We start from the raw sequence: 5,401 nt of genomic DNA, 5'->3' as shown, positions 1-5,401 counted from the left end.
AAGTCCATCCATCTGCCAACTGTGTGTGACTGTGTATGTGAGAGAAAAAGCAATTAAATGTAAGTATGTGAGAGACCATATTTTGTGTGGGCCCAAGTATACCTGTATCGTATCAGTCCTGCGAGGGTGTATTTGTGTGTGTGTGTGTGTGCGTTTGTGTGTGTGTGTGTGTATGTTTGCGCGTGTGTGTGTGTGCGTTTGTGTGTGTGTGTATGTATGTGTGTTTGCGTGTGTGTGTGTGTGTGTATGTGTGGGCACATCCATTGACAGATTAGGGTTTGTAGGTACTGTAGTGAGAAGAGATATGTCATCACCTCGGCACGTTTGTGTAAATAAAAACATTCCCCACATCCTCCCACCTCACTTCCTCTCCGCAGAATCAGTGATTGATGCGGAAGCTAACCCAATCTCTCTCTCTCTCTCTACCTCACACACATGCACACACACACACACACACACACACAGCTAAATCCCTGAGACATGAGAGTACATTTTTCTTCCCCTTACCCTTTAACTTTCTCTCTTCTCAGTTTCAAAAAGGCCATTCTATGCAGCTGTGTGTGTGTGTGTGTGTGTGTGCATGTGTGAGTTTTCATGGATTTGTGTGTTTTCATGAAATGGTCTCTCTCTCTCTATGTGTGTGTGTGTGTGTGTGTGAGAGAGAGAGAGTGAGTGCGTGTGTGTGTGTGAGAGGAGTGAGTGAGTGAGTGTGTGTGTGTGTGTGTGTGTGTGTGTGTGTGTGTGTGTGTGTGTGTGTGTGTGTGTGTGTGTGTGAGTGAGTGTGTGTGTGTGTGTGTGATGAGAGAGAGAGAGAGAGAGAGAGAGCTCTGATACAGGCACAGCTGGAGAAACACTGGTCACGGGGGACAGGGCTTTCCCTCTCAGCAGCTGGGAAAACATGCCCCCTAAACCCAGGCCACCTCACACCGTCAACACATCATATGCAGGGCTAGCACACACACACACACACACACACACACACACACACACACACACACACACACACACACACACACACCATACACACACACACACACACACACACACACACACACACAGAGAGAGAGTCTGTCTTTCCCTCTTTTTTTCTTAATATCCATACATACAGACTTTATCACACACTCTCTATAATGTTCTCACCCCTTCTGTTACACATATCCATCCTCACACACACACTCACACAGACACACTCAGATGTGAACTTCCATGGCTTATTTCTACGCAGATACATACACTCACAACTGCGTCCAACACACACACACACACACACACACACATACTAATAACATTACACCTTATATTATTTCACCTTATACACAAAATTCTCTCTCCCTCTCTTTCACACACACACACACACACACACTCACAGTGAAGTACCTCTGCCTGCAGATGACATTATAACATGTTCTCACTTAATAGAAAGGTTATGAAATCCTCCTTCTGTGTGCCGTGAATGGCTTCTCAAAGCCTTCACCGCCTCCTCCGACACACACACAGTGTCAGGGAATTATCACCTGCAGGCCAGGGTGCCGCTCCACAGCTCCATGTCTCCGAAGGAATTATCCAAGTGAGCGCACAGCCATTACTATTCTATATAGACTGTTAAGGAATTAACAGTCGGAGCAGATGACTCCATAATATCTTTATATAGACTGTTAAGGAGTCACCAAAAATGATGGTGAGCCACACGGTATGTGTGTGTTTTACATTTTATGGACTATGCAGGAATTGCTAGAATGAATTCAATGACTGTTTTTTTTACAGTTTTTTTTACAATTGTTTACACACGTTTTCAAAACTCTGTGTCTATTTTTCAAAACTCCACACACAAAACCCACAACTGCTCACACAAAATGCAAAATGCCCCAAATCTCCAAAAAAATGACACACAACATTCAAAATGTCAAAACACATGTTTAAAAGCAAACATTTGCCTCACATTACAAACACTTTTGTCATAATATGACATTTTGGATACATCATGTACACACTGTTGCTCAAAACCTAAAAGCTCTTCTGTCTTAGGCTTTCTATATGTATTTCCATACAAGAGTGAAAGTTACAAATACACAGTAAAATGCTGCTTATATTGAAACCAAAATAGTGATTTTCCCAAATAATTTGCTGTTGTGAATACAGTATTTTACAGCAAACAAGAAAAAAAAAGAAGAATACAGTGACCACCAGATGTACATGGAGTTTTGAAAACACTTTTTTTTTTTCCAAAGACAAGTGTGTGTGTGTGTGTGTGTGTGTGGGAGGTGGGGGGGGGGGGTCGTGTACAGTATGTATTCATAGGCCTATAGACCCTTTCAACTGCAGAAACAAACAATTCTACAGTAAGCATTCCTAAGGCATTTCTGGAGGCACAGAAAAATGTATTGAGCTAATGGTACTGTAACATGGGGACAAACAAAAATAGAGTAAAAAAGACAAATTTCTTTTTGTAGAACATTTGTATTTTACAAATGTGTATTTTTCTCTATTTTAAAGTATCTGCATTGGTTCTGAATATTTCAACCGGAAATCCTCTAGGAGCAGATTGAAAGGGTCTATACCTATATAGAGAGTATATCTATTCATAGACCTATACTAAGGCAATGATTGGATGGTGTTCAGTAAAGTAAAGAGTGTTTGCACATGTGAAGAGAAAGTGTGAAGCACTGGTGATTTAGTGTGGCATTTTGATGGGTTGTGTTTGAAGAACGAAATCAAGTTACTTCCTGTTAGATTTTTGTGTGTTAGGTAGAAAATTGTGTGTGTTGTGCAAAATGTGTTTTAGTCAATTGAAAACTGAGTCAAACACTGAGAATTAGTGTATGGTTTTGCAGATTTGGTGTCGGGTTATGATGTTTAAAGGACATGTTTAGAAAATTGTGTGACAAGCAAAGATTTAGTGTGTAAGCAGTTGAAAAAAACTGTAACATAGAGTGTGAAGAAATTATCAGAAAGACTAGACCACCATTATGGTTCTGTGTAGACTTTGAAGAAGTGAAGAAGTTACGCAAATCTAAACAGGTGGCCATTACATATGTCTCTATATAGATTGTGTGCAGAGTGACCAGAATGGAATCGTTAGCCATTACGGCTCTATATAGCCTGTGAAGAAATGACCAGAATGGAATCGGCGGCCATTATTGCTCTACATAGCCTGTGAAGGAGTTATCAGAGGCCATCGTCCAGCAGCTGGGGTTCTCCTCTGTGGGCTTTTGATCCTGGTCATCCATCCGCCAGGCTGTCCACGCGCTGACGTCGGTGAATTACGACTCGCCCTGCTCCCTTACAGTGGAAAATGTGAAACTCGAGTCGCTGCATCTGTACGTGTGTGTGTGTATGTGTGTGTGTGTGTGTGTGTGCGAGAGAGAGAGAGAGAGAGAGAGAGGGGGTGTGGGGTGGCTGTGATTGAATGTTTATCAAACTTATGTATGAATGTGTTTGTGTGCATTTTTTTTTAAGAGGAGAGTTTGTACATTTTTTTTTTGTGAATGTGTGTGTGTGCATCTGATGATAACCTGACTGTTTTGATGTATAACAGTGAACATTCCTGCAGCAGGTGTCTTAGCATTAGCAATCTAATTGATCATACCAGGAAAAGGAATGACCCCTAACTTTCTACAGGAAAGGACCTTTTCAGGACTTTCTTTCTTTTTCACAAGAAACAATTTGCCACTCTGTACACCCCGGACCACCTCCATCTGACACTTCTGACATTCACCCCGCTGTGGCCCCTCTTAAAGGACAGGGGTGACAGGACTGGCCGGGAGACAGGGGACGGGACTCGTTCCGCGGCCTCATCACTCACCCGGGACATTGTTCACTGCCCTGGCGAGGCACATGTCTGAGCCGCATTGCTGCATTGCAGTGCGCCACTCACCTACCACCAGTGGTGTAGTGGGGATTTTTAAAGTGGGGGGGGCGCTATTTTAATGACATCATTGCAAAAACTGTCACGCACCTCCACATACATCGGTGCATAAGGCCAAGGCCAAATTGCTTTTGTGAACATGAAACCGAATTAAAAAAAACAATTAAATGACATGGATTAGCTTCAAAATGTAGCCTAATGTCTTCACCCAAACTACACTTTTCCACCAAAGTCTATGAATATGGTCTGTAGCTTTTACTTTTGTTGTATCATACAATAAACAGACAAACCATAATGTAGAGTAGCCTATGTAATCTAGCGTAGTCTAATCTCCTTGACACATAACATACCGCGTGGCTTCATTTATTACCACACGTATATAACAATAGCACAAGCAGGATTCACGCATTCAACACGCTGTGTGGTCAGTGTAGCTCAATTTGAGGGGGCGTCATATGAATGTCATTGCGAATGATTAAAATGCAGAGGTGCACAGTCAATAAAAAAAAAAAATAACAGATAACAGAAAGAACATTGGGCAGGCAAGTGCCAGTCATTTGAAAAGTTTTTGTTTGGATGAAGTAGCTGCACGCTGCACCAATCGTACATTTTTCCTAAAGTTGTTCAGGTTGGGTCGTCATTAGCCTACTTATGGTTAAATAGCCTTATCACTTATATTGGAGCTCCCTCGATAAAAATCACTCGCATTACTCACACATTACTCGCTTATCGTGTCATTTTGACCACTGGATTAGCCTACCTGCTTTCTGCAAAACACAAACGAAGGAATTGCAACAGTGGGCCATGAAGATGCTTGCTAGATTCGAATACAGGCAGTTGTATAATCTATGGTTTTCTAGCCACTTTCTAGCTACTTTCGGGTAACGTGGAATGACGATCTGCGCAGTTTTTAATGTCTTTACGCATGGTGGATTGCTACAGCATGACGGTCATTCTTGACTTTTATGACAAAGAGGCCTAATTGGAGACGTTTGCGTGATGCGTTGTTATCACTGGTAACAACACTTGTTATATTAATAAATGCTTAATAAAATGCTCAAAACAATGCTCCAAGAAGTGAGGGGACGGCGTTCCCTCGAGTCCAACACCCACTACACCCCTGCCTACCACCAGCCATGGCACACACACACACACACACACAGCTCATATCAGGCAGTATCAGACAGTAAGCCGGCAGAGTATAAAGAGAAGCCTTTTAATAGATGATGATGAGAGATGATCTGTCTCTAGAGTGTGTGTGTGTGTGTGTGTGTGTGTGTGTGTGGGGTTGTGTGTGTGTGTGTGTGTGTGTGTGTGGTTGTGTGTGTGTGTGTGTGTGTGTGTGTGGGGGGTTGTGTGTGTGTGTGTGTGTGTGTGTGTGTGTGTGTGGGGGTTGTGTGTGTGTGTATTTGCATGTGATGCGTGGATGATAGATAGATAGATAGATTGATAGATGCATTTTGCACATATCAAATGCACTCAGTCAAAAGATCTATGCTAATCGTAGATCATAGATCATGGAAAATGCATGATGTA

This window comes from Alosa alosa, chromosome 3 (genome assembly GCF_017589495.1).
Source record: "Alosa alosa isolate M-15738 ecotype Scorff River chromosome 3, AALO_Geno_1.1, whole genome shotgun sequence".
Classification (NCBI taxonomy): domain Eukaryota; kingdom Metazoa; phylum Chordata; class Actinopteri; order Clupeiformes; family Clupeidae; genus Alosa; species Alosa alosa.
This window is presented reverse-complemented; position numbering follows the sequence as displayed.